The following is a 24,892-nucleotide window of genomic DNA, read 5'->3' on the forward strand; positions in this document are numbered from 1 at the left end:
ACTAATACCTAGCTATTATATATCACTTTTCATCAGTAGATCTCAAAGCACTTGACCAAGGAGGTCAGTGTCATCATCCCCATTTTACACATGGGGAAACAGAGGCACCAAGAGGAAAGGGATTCCCCCATAGTCACCCAGTAGGCCAGTGGCAGAGCTAGAAATAGAACCCAGGGCTCCTGAGTCCCATAGGCTAATCTAGAGAACCTAACTTTTTCTTTAACAAGAAGTTCAATATTGCTTTGCCAAAGGGTGGGTGCCATGCATCCACTAGGTTAAATGTTAGTGGTAACTGAGCGAGGGACGATCAAAGTCACGGTTTGAGCTCCAAGAGTGTGCAAAAAATGTTGGTAGAATGTGCTGACTTTATGAAATGCTGGTGGTTTTTTCAGGGAAATCCCTTTCTCGGATCAGAAGCTGGTCAAGGCAATTTGCCATCCTTGACAACCCTTCAGTGTGGCACCCCATCCCACTCAAATTTGGCCCAGCCATCCCTCCATCATGATGGAGAGGCAACTGGACCAAATTTAAGGGAATGGTGTTGCAAACTGGCCCATGGGGTCACAACATCACTCAGATTTGGCCTGGATGCCCCTGCACCATGACAAAAGGGCAACTGGGCCAAATCTGTCATGCTAGGCAGTTGCCTGTATTGCCTATAGCTAGTGCAGCTCAACTGACCTCACATTTGGAGCACTAACCCTACCCGCTGAAGCACACCAAATTTCAACTCAATTTGGCTAAGCATAAAGATTTTAGAGCACTTAGAAATGTCATTTTTTAAATATGAAGGGCTTGCCAGTTTTAATCATAGCAGAGCTGATGTGCTGATATAATACTGTAAGTGAGAAATTAGTCATCAGCAACTGCTTTGTTATAGCCAAATCCACAAACAATAATCCTGAAACGGGGATTTTTTAGGTGGGATAGAGAGAGGATGGAAGGAAGGGGCTCTATACATCCATCTGCTGCATAAGAGGCTCAGAGATGTGTGACGTAGCCAATTCATCTCAATGTCATAGTCTCAGAATATCCTAAGGAGATGAATGCAGCCTGAAACAATAGCTCTGAGACAGGGGAACTGCTTTATTTGTCTCAGTCCGTGTTCTCATTCCTCCTCCCCACTGCCAATGTATGAGAGCCTGTGATATGCATCAAGCATGCCTGGTTTCAGCTCCTGACCCAGTCTCAGCAACGTGTTCTTGATGCCGCTCCCAACATGCATATTCTCCACTCCCCACCCAGAGGATCAGAGCTTCCCCAGAAGTCAGATCACATGGGGTGCAGGGAGTGGAGCTCAGACTTCCTAACATGCTGGCTCACAGTGGGTAGAGAGAGGGGCTTAGACACCCCAGAGGGGTAGGGCTCCCCTAGATCCTGGCACACACACAACAGGGGGAAATGTAGATCTGACAGGTATTCCCTGCTCCTAATCTCCCCATTTGCTCTGCCACCCATGTCACCCATGCCTCAGTGTCCTACCAGTGCCAGTGTCACCAGTGTCCCACCTGTCCCCTCCCACTTCCCCAATCCTCCCTTCCCCGACCTGTGCCCCCAACCTCTCTCCCCTACCATCCATCCCCATTTATCTCTCTCTTCGTAGTCCCCCTCCTCTCACTACAGCCCCAAACTGCTGTCCCCATATTCTCCCCAACTCCTCTGCCCTCTGATCCCCCTTCCCTCCCAGCAAACATTAGTAATTTATTTTCTTTTTTAAAATAGTTTGAGTGCCCTCTGAATTTTCTGCTGTACTCAGATTACATTTCCCCAAAACAACACCCCCACCCTCTTTGACAGGGTAGCAACACACCTACATTTCACTTTCAGATTTTGGCCAGGGGTGGCAGAATTTACAATGCCTGGGTGTTGCACATATTCAATGGCCATAACAACTCCCCTTGAGCCACACAGGTAACGTGAAGATTGGCAGGCTACTAGCCCTCTTGGGAAATCTGTCAAAACATGTACCACGTAATCCATTTGGCATGTGAGCATTAGGCTTGAGCCCATGTGTACATCTTAACTGTTGGTAGGTTAACATTCAATATTGTGGGGTAAATGTCAACTGATGGAGACCCTTTGGGGCTCAACCAAGCTATGGTTTGATCCCCTGTTGTGTGTAAAAAACATTTATAGAATCATTTCTCGGACCAATTTCTGTTGGTGAGAGAGACAAGCTTTCGAGTTTACACGGAGCTCTTCTTCAGGTCTGTTTAAATTCTGTGTAAACTCAAAAGCTTGTCTCTCTCACCAACAGAAGTTGGTCCAACAAAAGATATTACCTCACCCAGCTTGTCTCTATAATATCCTGAGACCAACATGGGTACAAAAACTCCACATATATTGATAGAATCTGTCAATCATAAGTGGGGCTTTTTGAGGGGCTCTCTCTTGGGCACCCCTCTATCAAATGATCCCAAATTTGAATCACTAAACCTAACCTGCTCCTCCCTGAGGCACACCAAATTTCAATGCAATCCAAGTAATCATGCAGACTTCAGAGTACTTAAAAGAGTTGTCCTTTGAATGGAAAGGGCTCCTCAGCCTTAACTATAGTGGAACAGGTAGTCCCCTATAAATTAGGACACTATTGAGAGAAGATAAAAATAATGCAATTGAAAGTGGTGGATGAGAATGCTTGATTATGTCCCTCCTAGTTGGTATGTGTACTATGTATGTCCTCTGAAAGATTTTATACTAGGAATTAATCACCAATATCGCTAAACTCTCTAGGTCTCTTGCCAGTGTTTGCAACGGTCCCTAATATAGGAGTGTAACAAGGCACGAGTGGGTCCCCTCTATCTTCACCCCTTCTGCACCCAAAAACCAGCCAGAGACCTCTGCTTTGGCGGAATCACCCATGCTCTTTATTTACAATACAAGTTCCCACCACCTTGTGGGTACAAACAGCATCAGGCTTGCAGCCAGCAGTGGCAAATAGCCTCTAACTCCCAGGCTCTTCCCTTTCCTCCCTCAGCTTCCTTCCTGTCAGCCTTTATGTAGCCCCTGGCTGATGAGGCCGGCAGCTGTTCCCCATTTGCAAGTTAGGTTTGGGCTTACTCAGCCAGCTCCAATTCCCCTTTTCTGATTGGAGCTGGTGTGACAGAGGTCTTGCTCAGGGTTTTGTAACCAGCACTCTGTCACAAGGAGCCTCTGAGAATGTAGTTCATGTACTGTTTATTCCATCTTCAAGAACATTAATGCAGATTTTAAATCTTAGGGTATGATACAGTGGATAGGGCACTGGAATAAGACTCAAGTGTATTGCCTTCTCTTCCTGGCTCTGCCACCGGCTTGCTGGATGATCTTGGGCAAGTCATTGCACCACTAGGTTCCTCAGTTTCCCCATCTGTAAAATGGGGGGGAAAAGATACTTGCTTCTTTTGTAAAGTGCTTTCAGATCTACTGACAAAAAGTACTATAAAAGGGCTAAATATTATTAAATATGAAGGACCTAACTCAATTCCCTATGGTTTCTCCTCAAATACCTCCACAACTGCATATATTACAGTTTTTCTTGACCTTTTGTTTATGGTCTTTCCTTTAGTTTCTCAGTCAGTGTCAGTGTTGTATTATGAGAATAAGATTGTTATCAAATTGCTCACAAAAATCCACTAATTTTATACTATTAGGAAAATCAACTTTAGCAAGATTTTATTCTTTATAAATCCATCCTGCTGATTGTTTATCGTTCCAATTATCTTTTAGACACTCAAGGCATGATCTTGTGAGGTGCTGAGTGCCTACCTTTCACAGTGGCGTCCATGAAACTTGATACTACTCACCACATTTCAGGATCAGGCTTTTACTGTTTTTCCCTCTTAGGTCCTGATCCTGCAAACATTTACACACATGCTTCACATGTAAATACATGAGCAGCTCCAATAAATTCAAGTGTGTACATGTTTTCAGGACTGGGGCCTTAGTTTCATTATTTTGTTAGGGTCAGAGCTTAGACTTACAGGAGGACAGTTTCTAGAATCTTTCTTCTTTCCTTTTTTTGAAGATCTGTAGGTAGTACATCTGCTTATCTCAGATCTTCTGGTACCACTACCTCCCTGATAATCCATCACTTTTCTAAAATAACTGTTGGATAATTCTAATTCATGGACAAATCTTGGCCCTGCCTACATGGCTGTTGAAGGCAAAGGCAATGTGGTTTTTCTGCATGGGAGGCAGCAAGGGCAAAGGGGGAAGATCTTAGGAAGGCTGCCCAGCATTCCATGTCCCATAAACATGATTTTCATAGAAAAAAAAAAAGTGTCCTGAGTTTGTTACTAGAAGTTTACCTCTTCCAGCCTGAAGTCAGCTGGAATCTTTCCATTAACTTTAAGGGACCTTGGATTAGGCCTTTGACTAGTTGGGAGTGTTGTAATGCTCAGGTTGGAATCTTCTACATTTTTCATGAAGAGAAAGACAACAAAAAATGTAGGTTACCTTTGTGGCCTGTGAAGCTCGGGGGAATCATTCAGGAGAAACATCTACACTTTCCTTTCCAGTTTGCTCTGATTTTAAAGAAAAATGTATATTTGTGGTTGTTTTTATTACTTCCCTGAGTTAGTTATACAATCGGATACATTTATGTCTTGCTATTATTGTATTTGGGTTATATGTACTTGTTTTGTGTATCAAAAAATAATGAGATTAATGGAACTAAGCTTGCTTCTTTTCTTATTAAAGCTGCATAGGATTTTCTGTTCTTTAAAATTCTAATCTTCTCATGAATTACATCAAATTAAAGAAAACAAAAAAAAAATTCTGATGCAAAATGAATCCGACTGCTGTCATCTAATACCCCCATTCCTCCTGCTTTCAGTGTCTCATCACTTCCAGTTTTTCCTTCATTAGTTATCTAAAAAGTTATTAAGAACTACTATATTCCAATTAAGAGTTTGATGCAACATTAAAGTAAATGGATAGGGCTCTAATTTATTGTCCATTGGGAATATGTTTTGTGGGTTTGATGCCCCGGTGCATATCTTAGGTAAATTGTCATGAACACCCATATAGTTAATACAAAAATAGAAGAGCAGTCTAATGCCAAATATTCCCAAAGTAATTTATGAATGCATACAGTCATTGATGTTTCATGGAAAACTTTGAAAAACATTCCAATTAGAACTAGATGTGGGTATACTGGGTCCAAAGTGTGAAGCATGCAGACACTTTCATATTTCTTTTCTCCACTTTTTTTATTATTAGAGTCGGGGCATGTAAACAGCTTATTTGTTCCTGACAGACCCATCTATGTATTCCTCAGATGAAGCTATAATCTTGCTTGTGACATCATAGTTATTTGCAATAGAGATGACTGTAATGTAACAAACAGAAGATTATGACTTAAGGGGCCTAATCCTGTGTTATTTGTGCACCAAAATCACCATTGACTCTAATAGGAGTTTTGGATGTACAGTTAATTCAGGCTTGAGTCCCATTTGGGGCATCAGCAGGAGTAGCTGCACTCTAAAGAAGGAAGTTGGGGGAACTTCTGGGAAAATGGGAGCAGTCTTCTCATGTGGGCCTAGTGGCTGGTGCACTAGAATGGAATGCAGGAGATCTAGGTTCTAGTCTGGGCTCTGCTATTAGCCTTCTGTTTGACCTTGGTCAAGCCACTTCCTCTCCCTGTGCCTCAGTTTCCCCATCTGTGAAATGGGGATAATTTAACTGCCCTCCTTTGTCAAGTACTTTGAGATCTGCTGAAGAAGAGTATTATAGAAGAGCTGAGTATTATTATTAATCTCAGTCAAAATTTTTGTTGAGGTTCAGAGTGTCAGTAAACTAAGGGTAAAAAAAATCAAGACAGAGAAAGACAAGGAATTTAGATACAGATTAAAGTAAATAGTTTCCTGAACATCTGCAAGTATGGAAATGCACAATTTAAGCATTCAGATGCCCTTAACTCTGCTCCTGTAAGGATACCAGCTTCCAATCTTCCTTTTATTTCTTTCATATCTACTTTGTAAGAAGTGATTTTTGGATCAAAGACTTCTAAGGGTTTTAAGAAGTCCACAGCCTTGCACACATCTTCCACTTGTAAAAGCCACTGTACCCGTATAGTGACTGTGCCAACACCATCCTGCCATCTTTTCTTCGTTGTTCTTTTGTGTAAGGTCTTTAAAAAGTCTGCAGTCTATAGCTGTGAGCATCTTATGTTTGGAGGTAGCACTATATGGTATAGTTTGAGGGATGTATTCAGATGTGCTCTGCAGAACATTAGTTTAATAACTGATTTCATAGATGTGTCTGATACTGAGTGTGATGCTTTATCACAACAATGACTTTGCTCTTTTTACTTAAGAGCTACAATTTCAGAAGTCTGGTCGTAGGTTTATAAGTATGCAAGATCCCTTTTTAATAATGTGTATAATTGCAGCACATGGAATCTTGCCTCAGAGACGGGGGATGACTGCCTTTCATGGGTTATTTGCAGGATCCTACCAAATTCATGATCATGAAAAACACATCACAGACAGTGAAATCTGGTCTCCCCCCGTGAAATCTGGTCTTTTGTGTGCTTTTACCCTATAATATACAGATTTCACGGGGGGAGACAAGCATTTCTAAAATTGGGGGCCCTGACCCAAAAGGGGATTGTGGGGGGGGGTCACAGGGTTATTTCAGGGAGGGTTACAGTATTGCCACCCTTACTTCTGCATTGCCTTCAGAGTTGGGAGGCCGGAGAGCGGTGGCTGTTGGCTGGGCGCCCATCTCTTACGGCAGCACCCGGCCTGCAGCAGTACAGAAGTAAGGGTGGTAATACCATACCATGCCATCCTTACTTCTGCACTGCTGCTGGCAGCAGCTCTGCCTTCAGAGCTGGGATACTGGCCAGCAGCTGCCGCTCTCCAGCTGCCCAGCTCTAAAGGCAGAAGTAAGGGTAGCAGTACCACAACCCCTCTTACAATAATCTTGAAACCATAGGCAGCAGGTATAATAGGCTAGGGAAGGCCTTGCCTTCCCTGGCCTGCCACCGCTGGACACCTGGGCCCCAGGTGTAGCCCCAAGTAGCCCCAGCCCTTCCCCAAGACCCACCACCACCTTTTTCACTCTACGCCCCCCGCACCATATTCGCTGCTTGCTGCGTCCCTCCTCCTTGGGTGCTGGGGCTGGTGGAGGAGCTGACAATAGGCTGGTGGCTCGGCCCAGCAGGCACTTGGGGGCCGGGGGGACTGGCGGCTCAGCCTGGCCGGGCGCTGGGGGAGGCCAGCGGCTCAGCCTGGCCCGGCGCTGGGGGAGGCCGTCAGAGGCAAGGGGGCTGGTGGCTTGCCCTTGCCTGGTGCTGGGAGAGGCCAGCAGCTCAGCCTGACTTGCGGGGGGAGGGGCGGTGGAGCCGGTGACTCGGACTGGCGCTCAGCCTGATGTGGCTGGGGCTGGGCTTGCCTCCCCAAAGCTGGGGTTCACCCACTGTCCATAATTGCAACCCCTCCCCCCACATCTCCTCTTTGGGTCAGAACCCAAAATTACAATAGAATTACAACATTGTGAAATTTCAGATTTAAATAAAAAAGTTATAAATGTCATGATTTCAGTTAAATCCTATGACTATGAAATTGACCAAAATGGACTGTGAATTTGGTAGGGCCCTAGTTATTTGTGTAATCAAGGATTTGTAAAATACAGCTTTTTCGGTGGCCTAAGTCTGGCTGGGCAACAAGGAAGTCAAGGTGGATGCAACCACTGTACAATTGACAGTAAGGAATTTTAGTTTTTGTAATCACCAATTGTGTAGCTGAACCTCTGTCATGAATGGATAACAGTCTCAGAATGGCTGGTTTTACGGAGTATGTCTCCCTGGGGGCAGATTTAAGGTGACTGGCGTGCCTGTCCATGCCCATGTTTGGGTTCCTTTTAAGTTTAATTTTGGGACTTTTTTAATTCAACATTCTTGTATTTTTTTTAAAACTTTAGATTACTGATATTCTTCACTTTAACAGATTTTTTTTGGATTGGGAATTTCCTTAGGTTTTTAATGTAAACAATGTTTATCACATGCATTAGAAGACAATGGAGCAAGGAACCAGCTACTAAACGAAACTTAGTCTTTACAGAACACTGGGAGAAGACTAGCTGGAAACACTGGAACTCTGTATAGAACTTTGTGTCAGCGGGAGGAAGAGAGTGAGGAAACCTGTGGAGTTTAGGAGCTCTTCATAGTTCCTGGCTCCTACGGATTCCCAAAGCTCCCTACCTAGATTCCTCCTTCCATTACAGTTTTACAGTACAGTGGACCTTCTAAAGTCCTTAGGACATGTTGCATATCTTAATATGTCTGCAGAAACCACAGATCCAATGCAGATGTTATAAAGTCAGCAAGGAGACTAAGCTGGGTCTAGGAGTAGGGGTCATGTTATCGGACTTGGGGAAGCAGATGAAGCTGGGAAGTAGGCGGATGTGATTTGAGGAAGCTGTGGGGGTTCCAGAATGACTGCAGTATCCACCCTGGCCTGAGGAAGGTTGCAAAATTTATGAGGTCTGGAGGTGCTCTGAACTTAGAGGAAAGGGGAGCCCTCTTAGTTTAGTAGTTCTTCTGGGATACAGGAGTTGCTGAAGACAAGTGAGTTGCAGCCCAGCTGTCTGTGCTGATGCACTGCAGCTGGTGGCTGCAGCTTTTCCCCTATTTACTTGTGCATATGAGAGAGCATTTTAAGTCCTGACCTATACTGTTTTATATAAAAAGGAAACATGTAACAGTAATTTTGCAATAGTGTTCACAGAAGACAGAAGGTGAAATCCTGACCCTAGCAAAGTCAATGGGAGTTTTGCTATCAGCTTCAATAGGGCCAGGATTTCAGTGGTTTGATGAAAATTCTGCCACTGCCTGCATCCCCTTATACAGGGGTCTGAAGTTCATACAACCACATATCCCCTGAAGGGAAGGGATTGAAGATTGTAGCATAGAGCAAGTGTTGCCGGCACCCAGTGCCGAGAGGCTGAACAACAGCTTGAGTGGTTCGTTACCCGGTGTGCTACACCCAATAATCACAACGGGGTGGAGAAGCAGAAACCTAGTGGCCATGCCCCAGTGTTCCCAACACAAGTACATTAGCATATGCCTAGATGCCTTTGAGAGGACCCTACTGATGCAACGCTTCTGCAGGGGACAGGTCGGGGTATGACCATAAGATCCCTGTAGTGGCTAATCCTCTGGGTGCTCACTCATCAAAATACAAAAGTGTGTCCTCTGTAAACAGACTATGCTCACAATCAGTCCCCGGCAAGAAATTAGCAGTTTTATAGACTGCATCCCAATAAATAAGGTTGGTCAGTTACTTCTATCCTAGTCAATTACTTCAGTGAGAGTTTTACCTGTGTACCTCAGACCGGAATGGGCCCTTAATTTAGGAGTTTCAACCTAGTCTCTAGTGTCAGTTTTTAATCAATACCCAATTTAGTGCAGTTCGGCATGACTATCTCTCTCATATATATGTAGACATCAGATCTCGCTGTTCAGCTTTGGTAAGCAGTGGATGACCGGTGTATCAAGGGAGGCTAGGCATTGTAGACTGCCCTCTAGATGTTGGGTTCCAGCACATGAGTTATTGACTTGATGCTGCTCCAGACTCCTGAATTTACTTGGTGTGTCAGCCTCTTTTCCAGCAATGCTTCTACTCTGCAAGGACATAAATTTCAGTTTCCTGGCAGTGCTAATCATCTGTGCACAGGAAAGGGCCAGTAGCACTCTTGTCCAAGAGTACATGAGCTTCCGTAGCAAGGGGATGTTGAGAGATCAGCCACAGCATTAAATCCTGGACCATTGCAGGAGAGGGTTCCTTCCCCAAATATGAGTATTTAGACCTTCGAGCTGGTCCAGGGTGTCATTCCCTGTCTGAGACTGGGGTATCAGCCAACTGGAGATAGAGTAGGTTGGTGTCATCTGTTGCAGTTCTTCAAAAAGACTTAACAGCAACGGGATCTTGTCGAAGGTCTGGCTGAACTATGTGCTCTGGCACATACAGACTGGCAGTTCAGACAGACAGCAATAATAGGAGTGGCCTAATTCAGCTCTGTGTCGACAAGCTGAGTGTAGTAGCTGCCCCCCCCACCGCAGAGCGGCAGTCTGCTGGGTCAAACACCAGGGCTAGTCCAGATGTACAAAGGACTGAAGGCTTCGCTCCCCAGGAAATTCCCAATAGTTTCCATATCAAGGCATTATGGGAAGGGCTCTTCATTTTCCTATTCTGTGTGAGGCTGGTATGCCAGGCTATGGTAGAGTTTTACTCCCACGTGTGTGACAATGAAATTAATGGATTATTGAGGTTGTTGAATCTCATCAGCCTCACAGTCAGAGCAAGCTGGAAGGGAAGTACAGATGTTTGTTTAGCTAAAAAAAGATTCTTCTGAGCTTGACAGGCCATAAATGTAAACTTTTTTTTTTTAATTTAAGACCCTAAGCGAAAATGGATTTAAAATGCTGTCCCCTCCCCCTTTGGCTCTCCTCCTTAGGTTTACTCTACTACAACAGGCAAGCATAGTAAATATTTGAGGTTTTTAATTATCTATGCATCCTTAAATTACTGCACCAGGATATAACATGAAAAAGGGAGATAATGCTGTTACAGCCTTAATCAAGACTCTGATCCTTCAAACAGTTATTCACATGCTTAACTTCATGCATGCAAGTACTACATGTAAAGTTAAGCACCCAAGTAATTGCAGTATTGGGGGCTTTTGTTGTAAGGGACTCTCTCTTATCATGAGCTGTAAGACATCTAGAACAATAAAGCCCTGATCTGGCTGGGGTTAAAAATGACAAAAACAACAAAGACACCAAATCTGCAACCTGCTGTGCATGGATACAGAGATCTGTCCATCGTGAGCGGTTTAAAGGATTAGACCCTTAAAATGTCTTGGCATTTATTGGTTTCTATTATAATTTTAATGTCATTTTAGTCTTTTAAAGTATTGTTTACATAAAAATAACTTTAACAAGTGCTTAATTTCTACCTGATCTATCAGAATGGCTCCTGCGTTAATAGACATAAATTGGAACTGTACCTGTGTATCTAAAAAATACATTTAGGCATATTATTATACAACATTCTTCAAGACAGGATTTGTACCTACTTTTCCAGACATGAAGAGCTGTCAGTTAATCCAAGTGTTTCCCCTAAACTGTTGGACAGGTCATAGGAGTTCTTTGACAGGGTAAATTAACAATACAAATAACTGCAAGTAGAAGTCCTCTCCCCCATTTATTTCTAAAATGCTCTATAGATTACATTATATTTTTCAGCCTTTGCTGATAGAGATACTTTTTGTTATGAAGAACAATGGGAAAAATAACCATTAATCCTAAAATAAATTATTCAAAAATAGTTTACACACAAGATTTCTGCAAGTTTTAACTATCTGGTAAGTTTGAAGAGTCTGTGTTGTACACTTACTGCAGTCGTTGGGGGGCACATAAAAGGTCTAACACTGAGTGCTAAGTTTCTTTAAGGACCAATTCTTAATTCCTAAAGTAAATAAACAGTTTCATTTGTAAATTCTCAGAAAATTCATCTTGCACTCAAAGAGTAATTGCTGTAATTTTTGGGAGGATAGGCTTTATTTTTCCACTCAGAGAAGTTGAATCCCTGCTTTAAAGGCAAAACTCAACTCATCCTTTACTATGGAATTATTCCTGCATATTTAATGATAATTGAATATATATTCAAACATACATTTTAAATTAAAAACAAACTTCCCAAGCCAATCACAATACACAAAACAAATAAAAACAAAATAATTTAGGTCTGAAGTTATCTTGGTATTTGTTGTGACAATTACTCAACTAATGAAAGGAAAAATAAAGAAAAAAGTGACTCTCAAAATCACAATAATTTTCTAATATCAAGTAGGCAGCACTATGCCTCTACATTTTGCTAATTCCAGAAATAGTTTAACCATGTCTGGGTTAGAACTTTAGAGGGTTCAAAATTCCACCCTATTTTCCTTTTCCCAGGAAGAAACCAATCATAGCAAAGTACTTATTTCTTTTCTTCTTATAGTATGCCTGTCTAAATAAATACTTGTTCTCTAATAAGAATTCTCACCAGGGTCTTACATTTTAATATAAATATCTATAGTTAAAAATATCCCCACCAACATTACGCAAACAAGCAAGCAAGCAAGAAAGAACTTAACTTCCTCCCTTCCCCTCAGGTGGAGTCTTTTTGCATCCACAGTGTCTCAATATTACCCACATCCCCCTTATGAATAGAACAGCAGGGAGTTGCATGGGTAGATCTAGGTGGAGTCAGTTGCCACACCCCCTCAAGTCAGCTATAAATTCAGGCCAAATCTTTTTCTTCAGTTTCTCTCTATCTAAAATGTTTGCTGCTAAGATGACTACTATTCCTAGAGGCCATGGTTTCAAGCAGGTAAAAACAAATGTTTCATTTTGTAATAAAAAACTGATCCCTGAAGGCAATGCCTTATAATTAGAAAGGGTTTATATTTGAGTTTTCCAACACCTTCAGTTTGTGTTGGAATTTAAAAGTGTTTTTCTTCAATTTTATGTTGTGTGGAACAAAGAAGTACACAAATCCTTGATGGAAATGCCTTGGCCATATCTGGAGGGAAACCTGTTTGAGTAATGTAATTATTGCTTAAACTGTAAGCTTTTTGGATCAGGAACTATCTCTTTAGTGTGTATTTCTAGAGGGCTTAGCACTATGGGGCCCTGGTCCATGTCTGGGGATCCTTAGTGCAATAAATTACTCTTTTATCCTTGACTCCTGTCTTTGCTGTAATCACAGCTGTAATAATCTTTATGGAGTAGAAAGTCATAGCAGCAACCTAGGGTATGATCTTACAATATTTTTTTTGAAGCAATTCCTTTGCCTTTTTAAGGGTCTGTCTTTGATTAATGTATACACTCCTTTTGTAGTTAAAACTAAACTGCATATTTCCTTTAGTTGCTGTTCTTCAACCTATTCCGTCTGACTCTGTAGCATACTTATACAGACTAACTAGGATCATCCTTAATGCTTACGGTGCTTCATGTGGTGCTTTGTATGAGAAGTTGTTAGAAATAAAATGAAAGCTTTCTATATTTGTATGGTGCCTAGCACAATTTAAGGTTTCAGAGTAACAGCCGTGTTAGTCTGTATTCGCAAAAAGAAAAGGAGTACTTGTGGCACCTCAGAGACTAACCAATTTATTTGAGCATAAGCTTTCGTGAGCTACAGCTCACTTCATCGGATGCATAACAGTATGCATCCGATGAAGTGAGCTGTAGCTCACAAAAGCGTATGCTCAAATAAATTGGTTAGTCTCTGAGGTGCCACAAGTACTCCTTTTCTTTTCACAATTTAAGGGACTCCTTCATTAGCAGAATTGGGGCAGAGACTGTCTCTTGGTTTTGTACACTGTCTAAAACCAAGGGCCTCTGGAGCCTATTTGTATTTAGCATAACCAACTCAATGTTGAATGAGGCCTTTGGGTACTACCATAAAATAAAGGCATTGTTATATATAGCATCAAATATACATGGCACTAGGCTAAGTGTGACAAACCGGCTATACTGCCTTTTATATAAGGGGAAATGTGGCAGCTATGTTCTGCAAGGGCTGTGGTTTCTAGCATGATTCCAGTGGAAGTTTTAGAAATGGTGAAGGCATCAACTACTGTTTGAGGCCCACCTTGCGGGGGGGGGGAACAGCCTTTTTGGGGAGTACAGGGATGGCCATAACCACTGCAATGCTGTTTGTGCATGGGTGGTTGGTGGATTCAAACAAGGGCTGCTCCTAGTCTGTGTCTAAACCAAATGATAGCTGGTTTCAATAAGCTTAGAATAGCCACTACTTAACAAAACCAGAGAACTGGCATTGGAATCAGGGAAAATCACAGGAATATGCAACATGAACCACATTTTTGTGCCATTCTCCTCCCTTTCAGCCACTGAGTTGGAGCCAGTGCCTCTCTTCCAACCTCTGCCACCCAACAGGCTGGCCATGGGTGGGAGATGGGGCTGGGGGCAGTGGCTGCTGCCCTGAGAGGACTCCTCAAAGGGAGCCGTGCAGTGATCTCAAGTCTCAGCTCCCCTTGTTCCTCCTGGTTGTGTGGGTCCAACTCCCCCCCCATGTAAGGCTCCATCCTCCTGACCTTCGGGGACGCCTGGCCCTTTTCCCTTTCAGCCCCTCCCCCCGGCAGGCGACCCTCTCCTGCAGGGGGTGCTGACCCCAGGCCCTGGCAGGGGGTGCTGACCCCAGGCCCTGGCAGGGGGTGCTGACCCCAGGCCCTGGCGGGTGGCTCGGCTCCCGCCCCCTGCTCTGAGTTGGGGAGGCCGGAGCGCTCTGCGGCGCGGGGGGGCGGAGGGAGAGAAGTGTCCCCGCCGCCGCCGGTGGCTCCCTGGCGGCGGCCTGGGCGGAGAGTGTGCGCCTGCGCGCCGGGCTCTTGGAGGGACGTGGCCCGGTTGCCTGGGGCCGGAGGGGCGCGGCGAGCTCAGGGGCAAGGCAGCGGGACAGGCCGGGTGAGGCGCTCCGAGGCGGCGGCGGCTGCGGGCCGGGCTGCACGGGAAGCCGATGTTCGCACTCCGGCCCCGCGGCCAACGCTTCCAAGGTGAGGGGCGGGCGAGACCCTGGCCCCGCGCAGCGGGTACAGCCGGCCGGGGCGGGTACGTACCCAGCCGCCGGGCCTAGGCGCGCTCCGCAGGCTACGGGGATCCCCGAGAGGAGAGCCCGGGGGGCGCCGGGCCGGGGAGGAGTGACAGGGACCTGCCCTCCCCGGTTCCGCGCTCCCTTCCGGCTTCCAGCCGCGAGCCGCCCCCCTCGCTTCTCCCTTCCTGCCCCCCGGGGGCCGGGCCGGATTGTCCCCTGGCCTCGGCCAGCGCTGGAGCTGGGGTTCCCGGCGGCTCAGTCTGCGGAGCCAGGAGCTCCGCCTCCCTGCGAGCGCCGAAGGAGCAGCCTCTGCTCGCCCTGCCGTCTCCGGAACGTGGGCGGCGGTGGCTACTGCGGCGAGTTGGGGTTTGCCCCGTGTGGGGCTGGGAGCGGCTGTCTCGGTTTCAGGCTGTGAACCCGCTGCGGGGCAGCCCCCGAGTGACCCGATGGAGCTTCCCTGGGCTGGGGGGAGGAGGTGGCGGTGAGGCTTTCTCTCTACTGGGGTTGATTTGGATTCTCCTACAAAATCTATCGGGTACTTGAGTCCTTTTTCCTGACGGCGAGAAATATCAGCCCTGCTCCGACCCTGTGTGAACGCTCTGTCCCAGCCCCACTGAAGAGAGCCCAAGGGGAAGGATGCTCTAGGATAGCACCAGGACTTCATCACAGTGACGCCTCCTTCAGTCATGCAAGGAGGAGGTTCCACTGCGGCATAATCACAACATATTCTGCTGTTACACGTTCATCTTGTTTTGGGGTGTGAAGTAACTGCTGGTATGGTTTCAATTTGTTTGGATTTAGTGCTCTTTACGGGTGGTGGATTGTGGTGATTTAAGTAGATGGAAGCGGCTAGCTTCTAGCCTCACAATAAAATAGCACCCACATGAAAATGTCAACCTTCTTTAGAGGTGACCTAAAAAGAGCTTTCACCTTTTGTCCAAAAGTGATCTTGATGGTCTTATCTAGAGAGTGTAACTTATCTTGATAAAATGGAGTTGACATATTAAACCAAAAAGGTTTGGGAGTTTCACTCTTCCACACCTTTTCTTTGGTTCTTGAAATATTTCATTCATTATAAATTCTTGTCTTCAAACATGGTCTGTACTGTTTTCGTTATGTAATATGGATTAAAAACTGAAAATTTAGAAGTCTCCTAATGTGGTTGGTCAGTGTAGAGTCCTTAGCGACTTTTTTTTCTGTATTTCAACTTGTACTTCTGTCATCATATTTGTTGAGTTGCATATAATTCCTGCTTTTCTTTCTTATGAAACAGAGGGAGCTGCTTCTGACCAGATGTCCTGATTTTATAGGGAGTCCCGATATTTGGGGCTTTGTCTTATATAGATATCAATTACCTCCCACCCTCTGTCCCGATTTTTCACCCTTGCTATCTGGTCACCCTAGCTGCTTCCTAGTTAAACTTGAAACTGATTTGCCATTATCTCAATTTCCAATCCCACAACTTACCAACATTTATATACTTAAAGAAATCCTAGGATAGTTATTCCCCAAAAGAAGCTTGATTAAACACTTGAAGTCTTGTTGTTCTGAAAATGTAGATGATCACTCTTCAAAAATTCAGGTGTTATGACTCTTATCTCCAAAATGGTTCAAGGTATGTGAGTGGAAGGCTAATGTAGAAGGTAAAATCCATAGTAGGAATAAATACCGCCTGTGATGCTCTCAGTTAGATGCGGGAAGGGGTTCATAGACCTCATTAAAACAGCATTATTAAACTGAGCCAGTGGAACGTTGATAGGGTGTGAGAAGGAAAGATACAGGCCAAACATTTTCCACTTGAGTTTATCCAAGGAATCATGAAGCAAGAATGAACGAGGAAATGTAAGGACTATATACTGCCACTTTGGAAGTTGACTATTTTTCTTTGTGACATATCTGTTGACAGGAGGTGGGGGAGGAAAGGGGAGGAGAAGATTTGGGGTAGAATAAAGAGAGCCTGGGATTTCATTCACTAATCTATTGGGGTGTGCTAGAGAAATGCTCTGCCAAGGAATGTGCCCCTTAAAGTGCCATATTTTATTTACCCTTTCTGCTCTCTGCAGTTACAGCCTTTGTTGTGCTTTTACAGATTGGTTTTTCATGTATACAGATCAAGACTATGGGTTGTTGGGGGAAATGTAGGGGGGGGAGGAATCTGGAAGGAGGTATGATGGAGCCAGTGGAGTTGGAGGGGCATGAACAGGGGACTAGGTGGCATGAGACTGTGCTGCCTGGTGTTGGAAATCTTAATGTGTTTGAGCAGGAAGCAGACAGTGGTGGGAAAAATTGAAAGGTTGAAATGGGGGAAGTGTAGAGAGGAGACAGGGGAAAGATGCCTGTGGTCCAGAGGAGTAGAGAAGAGACAAAAATAGTGACTTATGTTTACCACTTAACACAAAGTATCAGTTGCTTACAGTCATCATCCAATTAATAATGGTTGTAAATAGACTGGTAGCAAAATGAAGCTGGGAGGAAACCCCCCTACAATGGGATTTTTCCCTGAAACGCTTCCCTCTCCAGGAAGTGAGATTCTGTCCTGCTGGTGCAGAGATATAAAGTCAGGATTTAAAGAAATTCAAAACAATCTTATTTAAATTTTTTAAATAAATTTTTATTACATGTTGCTTGTTCTCTACTTTCTTCCCATTTTATAGTCTTCAGTTGTAAAATGGGTGTTCTGTACTTGTTTCTTCAGTTTACTAATTGTTAATAGTCCTCCAGATTTTATGTAAAGATTTTTTTCTTAGAAGTTTCACACTTAAAATGCTCATTTATTTTTTTAAATGCTCTTGCATATGTACTCTAAGAATAACAAGTCGTAAATTAATAAATTATAACCCCTCCTTACTGAAATAGCCTATAATAAATATCTCTCTTGATTCCACTCTAATTCACCTACTTCTTGAAGGCCTGGTAAAACAGTATCTCTTATGTACAACATAGCCAAAATTAATAGCCCAATCTTAACTTTTCCTGAAGTAAATAGCAATGAAAAATATAATTGTTAGGCTACTGTTCACAAACTGAGAACATGTAGCCCTCTGGCTTATAGATGGCACACTGAGTTAATGCATTTCTTGCCTATTTATAGGTTTATTTGTTTGTAAATGTTGATTTAGTTGACGGTGAAAAGCTAGTATGGTTTCCTCATAGGCTCTTGTGGATGTTGGCTACAGGACAAAATAATGCTAAACTTGCTGTCTTTTTGGAAGAATGTTAAATGGGATAGAAGGGGTAACGGAAGTTGGGACTAAAGTGTATTGGCACAATGTATGGGGAAGCTTGAGTGAATCATAGAACTGGAAGGGACCTCAAGATGTCATCTAGTCCAGCCCCTGCGCTCAAGGCAGGACCATGTACTATCTAGACCAGGGGTCCTCAAACTTTTTGAATTGCGCACCCCCAGGGCCAGCTCTGGGGAATTGCCAAAAAAAAAAAGAGGTGCCGCCAAGAAGACGGCGCGGGGAGTGCCGAGCTGCTGCCGGCGTGCCGCCAAGAAGACGGCGCGGGGAGTGCCGAGCTGCTGCCGGCGTGCCGCCAAGAAGACGGCGCGGGGAGTGCCGAGCTGCTGCCGGCGTGCCGGCAGCACCTCTTCGGCAGCACTACTTCTGCCATGCACCCCCACATATGGTCTTGCGCACCCCACTTTGGAGACCACTGAGCTACACCATCCCTGACAGGTGTTTGTCTAACCTGCTCTTAAAAATCCCCAATGATGGAGATTCTCTAGAACCACCTCTCTAGGCAATTTATTCCAGTGCTTAACCATTCTGACAGTTAGGAAGTTTTTCCTAATGTCCACTCTAACCCGCCCTAATTGCAATTTAAGCCCATTGCTTCTTGTCCTATCCTCAGAGGTTAAGAACAATTTTTCTTCCTCCTCCTTGTAACAGACTTTTATGTACTTGAAAACTGTTATGTTCCCTCTGTCTTCTCTTCTCCAGACTAAACAAACCCAATTTTTTCAATCTTCCCTCATAGGTCATGTTTTCTAGACCTTTAATCATTTTTGTTGCTGCTCTCTGGACTTTCTCCAATTTGTCCACATCTTTCCTGAAATGTAGCGTCCAGAATGGGACACAATACTCCAGTTGAGGCCTAATCAGCGTGGAGTAGAGCGGAAGAATTACTTCTCGTGTCTTGCATACAATATTCCTGCTAATACATCCTAGAATGTTTGCTATTTTATGCAACCGTGTTACACTGTTGACTCCTATTTAGCTTGTGATCCACTATGACCCCCAGATCCCTTTCCACAGTACTCATTCCTAGGCAGTCATTTCCCATTTTGTATGTGTGCAACTGATTGTTCCCCCCTAAGTGGAGTACTTTCATTTGTCCTTATTTAATTTCATCCTGTTTGCTTCAGACCATTTCTCCAGTTTGTCCAGATCATTTTGAATTTTAATCCTATCCTCCAAAGAACTTGCAAGCCCTCCCGGCTTGGTATCATCTGCAAACTTAATAGTGTACTCTCTCTGCCATTATCTAAATCATTGATGAAGACATTGAACAGAACCAGACCCCAGAACTGATCCCTGTGGGACCCCACTTGTTATGTCCTTCCAGCAGGACTGTGAACCACTGATAACTACTCTGGAAACGACTTTCCAACCAGTTATGCACCCACCTTATAGTAGCTCCATCTAGGTTATATTTCCCTAGTTTGTTTATAAGGTCATGTGAGACAGTATCAAAAGCCTTCCAAAAATCATATACCACATCTTATGCTTCCCCCTTATTCATAAGGCTTGTTACCCTGTCAGAGAAAGCTATCAGGTTGGTTTGACATGATTTGTTCTTGACAAATCCATGCTGTCTGGTGACTGTATTTCATATGCATACGTATTTCGTTTTCAGAAGCTACAACTGGAAGGGAGAAGGGATATTTTAGGTGAAGTCCAATGTCTAGCAAGGTAATTCCTTGTATAACTGTTACCTAATATCTTTTAAAACGTTTTTCTTGATGTCTCAGTGGCTGCTCTCAGCATTGGTTCCAGTGTCAAATCGATATTGAGGAAGTTTTTTTCCTCCTGTCTAAACCTGCTCTCCTGTAAGTTGCGGCCTCACTGTAAAATATTCTGTCAATGTATGAATCATAGAATCATAGAATATCAGGGTTGGAAGGGACCTCAGGAGGTCATCTAGTCCAACCGCCTGCTCAAAGCAGGACCAATCCCCAATTTTTGCCCCAGATCCCTAAATGGCCCCCCTCAAGGATTGAACTCACAACGCTAAGTTTAGCAGGCCAATGCTCAAACCACTGAGCTATCCTGTTTGAGCCATGATGTTACTTGGATGTCCAGCTTGTATAAACTGCCTAAATACTGAAGAGGTTTTGACGCTTCATCCAGGAAAACTTAACCAATATTATACTGGAACAGACAGTTTGCTCACACAGAGGTTCTTTATCTAGCAGTGGCCTTTACCTGATATTTCAGACGGGATCTTATGAAGTGCCTATCTTCTTGTGCCTAGCCTCCATATAAAAGGGGGGTGTTTCTTCCTGGTGCTTGCAGCTGATCATGTTATGCTCCTAATGAGGTTTGAATACCCTTGTATTGTTTTGGTTTGCATAGCTGCAAATGTTGACTATTCGTTCCTCTTTAAAATCTAACCACTTTGTGTGATCTCTTGTGATAGTCCTTTCCACTGGAGCACTGGGTATACTTTTGTGGTTAAGGCATCAGACTAGGAGTCAATTTCATTCTGCATACTGTTTCTGGCTCTGCCACAGACTGATTCCAGTGAAGTTATTTAATCTATGTAATAGTTCCCAATCTGTGCAAACTGGTTTTAATTTGGAAAACAATCAAGACATCACATAAGTTGTGAACATTTCTGCTTGCCCAGTGCACGTGAGCCATTTCTGATCACTTTTCTTATTAAAATCTGCATTTTTCTCATCTAATCTTTTTGTTGCCTGTATCTTATTTGCACAGTTAAAACTTTTTCAGAAAAGTGAATGGAAGTATTTGGATGATGGTTAAATACAATGGACTCTACCACAAGATCTGCTAGTGATTCTAAAATGAAATTACCAGAGTTTAAATTCATATACATTTTTAAAACTCCTGAATATTTTAAATATGGCCTACTGGACAATGTCCGACGGCAGTGTGTGAATCAGGGTGATAATTTGATACTCATTTGGCAATGTCCTAATAGATGTTTGATCAGTTATTCTAAGTGTTATAAAATAGCATAGCATAAATACCAGCTGAAAGTAATTATATTTGCGGCATTTTTCTTCAGTGTATAGGGATAAGTCTTCTAAAAATGGATTGCTATTGTCTCAGGTTGTGGAAAGGCTCTTGAATTTTTTATTTGGTAAGATGGCATGGCAGAAGTAGCTTAATATGATCTTTGTTTTTGTAAAACATATTGCATTTAATGCATGTTCAAGTTGTGATGCTTGTTAAAGACATCTACCTTCCCTGGAGGATATATAGAGAATGATGGGGCTATGAGGGGACTTGAATAAGAGTACTCTGAGGAATGGAAATCCAGAATTAAGTGACTTTAATTTTGAATTTTGTGAATTTGACTTAAAAAAAAATTAGTTCTAATGTTCTTCCTCATGTTACTTTAGTTTTAAGAATGTGGGAAGCCATGATCCTTTTTTAGCTCTGGAAAACAAATAAGACGTAGCAGGTTTTTAAAAATTTTTTAAAGGTAGTCTCCTATAGATTATGCAAATTGAGTTTTGTATTCGAGAATTTATAGGCTGTGTGGCCTGGATATTGGGGCTTTGTTTAAGTAACTTTTTAAAAAGGCAGCTCTACACCAAAAATATCATAAATCAGCTTTACTGTCTCCCTGAGATCTTTCTTGCTATTCTCCACTAATGACTCTTTTTGTGGGTTCCTAGAATAGATGGAATAAATTCTTCTTCCAAAATGAGTACAAAAAATTCACTGGCCAAATGACTCTTATAAAAATGAATGACATTTCAGTGTTGGAATATGAGTAGGCCTCTGTGGCTTCATTTAAAAACAATCTTCATTGTTCACTTAATCAAATGGCCAAAACATTAATTTCCTTCATTAGGTGCTCTGCTCCTATTTGAAGTGTTTGGGAACTTGGTCATGGACTTCAGTGGGACCAGGGTAAGATTTTCATACAGCAACACAGGTGTTGTATTAACCTCAAAGCAGGCATTTTCTCCTAATAGTTGTACTGAAAATGCTTGTGGAGGTAGGTCATGAATATTGTAAATGTATTAGTAGGTACATTTTAAATTATAGTGCATTACAAAACGACCTAAGGTCTGAATGTATGTCAGCCTGCACTGTGGTCAGGCTACTGACGCATAACCTATATTTTAAATCGGCGCTGCTCTTGGTGAATAAACTGTTGGCTTTCCTCTAGATAGGTAGTAGAATTCACTCTACTTTTGAAGCAAAACATACACACTTTAGCAGTAGGGTAGTAAGAGTTTTGATTTCAGCCTATGGATTGTGATATGCAGTTTAAGTCTTGGGGTATATCTACACTACGAAATTAGGTCAATCTTCTAGAAGTAGAGTTTTAAAAATCGATTTTATACAGTCAATTGCATATGTCCCCGCTAAGTGCTTTAAGTCGGTGGAGTGCATCCATAGTCCCGTGGCTAGCATCGACTTTCGGCACGTTGTACTGTGGATAGCTATCCACAGTTCCCACAGTCTCCGTTGCCCATTGGAATTCTGGGTTGAGCTCCCAATGCCTGAAGGGGCAAAGACATTGTCGCGGGTGGTTTTGGGTACATGTTGTCAGTCACCCCTCCCTCCATGAAAGCAATGGCAGACAATCGTTTTGCACCTTTTTTCCGTGCAGACACCATACTGCTGTCAGCAGACGGTGCAGCAGGACTGCTAACCATTGTAGTCATCCACCGCTTCCCCTGCAACTTTGCTCTGCCACTTTTGTCTCAATAGCAAATTTCTCCATGTTGTCCGTCATGTGCTCCCAGGTACTTGTGTTCTTCCTTGGGAAATGTGCGTGGTGCTAACCAACGTCCTACACCGCTTCCGCTGCAACTCTGCTCTCCTGGTGCCATGAATCCACCTCGCAGTCCTCTCGTTGTTCTGTATAAATATCTGTGGCATCCGTCGTCATCCACTGCTTCTGCTGCAACTCTGCTCTCCTGCAGATGCCATAGCATACAAGCATGGAGCCCGCTCAGATCACCACTGCTGTTGTGAGTATTGCAAACACCTCACACATTATCCTGCAGTATGTGCAGAACCTGCAAAAGCAGGCAAGGAGGTGACCACAGCACGATCATGATAGTGATGAGGACATGGACACAGACTTCTCTCAAAGAACGGGCCCTGGCAATTTGGACATCATGGTGGTAATGGGGCAGGTTCATGCCGTGGAATGCTGATTCTGGGCCCTGGAAACAAGTACAGACTGGTGGGACCGCATAGTGTTGCAGGTCTGGGATGATTCCCCGTGGCTGTGAAACTTTCACATGCGTAAGGGCATTTTCATGGGACTTTGTGACTTGCTTTCCCCTGCCCTGAAGCGCAAGAATACCAAGATGAGAGCAGCCCTTGCAGTTGAGAAGCAAGTGGCAATAGTGCTCTGGAAGCTTGCAATGCCAGACAGCTACCGGTCAGTCGGGAATCAATTTGGAGTGGGGAAGTCTACTGTGGGGACTTCTGTTCTGTTATGTCTGCTGCAGCTCCTTGGCTTTCACACAGCACTGCTGCTGGTCCCTGTTGTAGCCCTTCTCCTGCATTGGCAATCTGCTTGTAGCTGCCATGTCCGTGGCAGGATTGAAACTGTGCCTGTACAGCCTTTTCTCTCCCCAGACCCAGGAGATTCAATCCCTCCTGGGCGTTCCAGACAGGAGCATGTCTGCAGCACGTCACTGGCTTGGTCAACTAGACAGTTACACTAAAAAATGGAGAGCTGCTGTGATCCAAGTAGCCAACGCAATCACTGAGCTGCTGCTATCAAGGGTAGTGACTCTGGGAAATGTGCAGGTCATAGTGAGTGGCTTTGCTGCAATGGGGTTCCCTAACTCTGGTGGGGTGATAGATGGAACTCATATCCTTATCTTGGGACCGGACCACCTTGGCAGCCAGTACATAAACCACAAAGCGTACTTTTCAATGGTGCTGTAAGCACTGGTGGATCACAAGGGATGTTTCACCGACATCAATGTGGGATGGCCAGGAAAGGTGCATGACGCTCACATCTTCAGGAACTCATGTCTGTTTGAAGTGGTGTTCTTGAACTGTCCCCCACTAGATAACTTAAAGGCAAGTGGAACAGAAGTTCTTGCTGTTTTGTGTGTGAAATAGAGTTCTGCCTCATGGATCTTAACTCGAGTTAACTAACAAGGTAAAATCAGAGGCACTGGGGGTACCCCTCAACCCCCACTCTGCCCCAAGTCCTACCATTCCCCCCCCAAGCCCTCACCCTACCTTCTCCTGCCCCACCCCCACCCTGCCCCTTCCAGCCCTGTTCCATCCTCTCCTCTGAGTGTGCCCCACCCTCACTCTGCCTCTTTCTGCCCCCACTCTTCCCCAGCACCTCCTGCCCATCACTGAACAGCTGATCAGTGGTGAGCAGGAAACGATGGGGAGGAGTTGATTGGTGGGTCTGCTGGTGGGTGCTGAGCACCCACTATTTTTTTCCCTGGGTGTTCCAGCCCTGGAGCACTATGGAGTTGGAGCCAATTGGTAAAATCATAGTGAACACAAGGCAATTTGTAGTTTTCACATGAGCTAGCAGCTCCAGTTAAATGCTAATGGAGGAGTCCTAGATTTGCCCTGGACCTGCCAAATCATATTAAGAATACACCTTTTTCCTACTGAAGACCATACATAGTGTCTAAAACCTGCTCATCTGAATAGAAGTTAGGGTTGAAACTTGTACAGCTACTTAAGTTTTAGTAACTGGAGAATTGGAAAGAGAGAGACAGAATCATTCCTGTATCTGTTACAAATGGTATTTGCACTGCTTTAGAACTGTGTGGATTCTTCTGGAAACAAGTTTTCAGCGTTTGTCATCTCAGGTGCAAAACTGCCGAAAGATATTCTATGAAATCTCTGGGCAATTGTGGTGTTTATCTCCTCTCACATGCGCACACACACAAAAAGCCACCTTTGCTCAACAACTCAGTTTGTCTCACTCACTTGGGGTGGTGGGCCAGTGGGGATGTTTCTGAGCAGCTGCAGAAAGACAGAGACAGAGAATTTCTCACTGTACTTTTCAGTTATACAGTGGTGGCTCTCGGTGAGGCAATGAGGAGGAGGAAGTAAGGAGGGCAGAACCCCCTATAATCTCTCTTCAGCAATGAGTCTCCAAGTCAA

At 44.0% G+C, this 24,892-nt stretch overlaps 1 protein-coding gene across 4 annotated transcripts in view; it reads left to right on the plus strand.

Moving 5' to 3' along the window:
- Nucleotides 1–14,344: 14,344 nt before the first annotated feature.
- Nucleotides 14,345–24,892, plus strand: part of EVI5 (ecotropic viral integration site 5) — a 135,503-nt gene continuing 124,955 nt past the window's right edge. The window contains exon 1 of one of the 4 annotated variants that reach the window (XM_073357050.1): nt 14,345–14,544. The gene's annotated coding sequence lies outside the window, so the exon portion shown is untranslated. Of the gene's footprint in view, nt 14,545–14,581; nt 14,600–24,892 lie in introns of those variants that run through there. The other 3 variants (XM_073357053.1, XM_073357055.2, XM_073357042.1) reach the window with 3 other exon arrangements.

The sequence above is a fragment of the Lepidochelys kempii genome, chromosome 8, assembly GCF_965140285.1.
Source record: "Lepidochelys kempii isolate rLepKem1 chromosome 8, rLepKem1.hap1, whole genome shotgun sequence".
Lineage (NCBI taxonomy): Eukaryota > Metazoa > Chordata > Testudines > Cheloniidae > Lepidochelys > Lepidochelys kempii.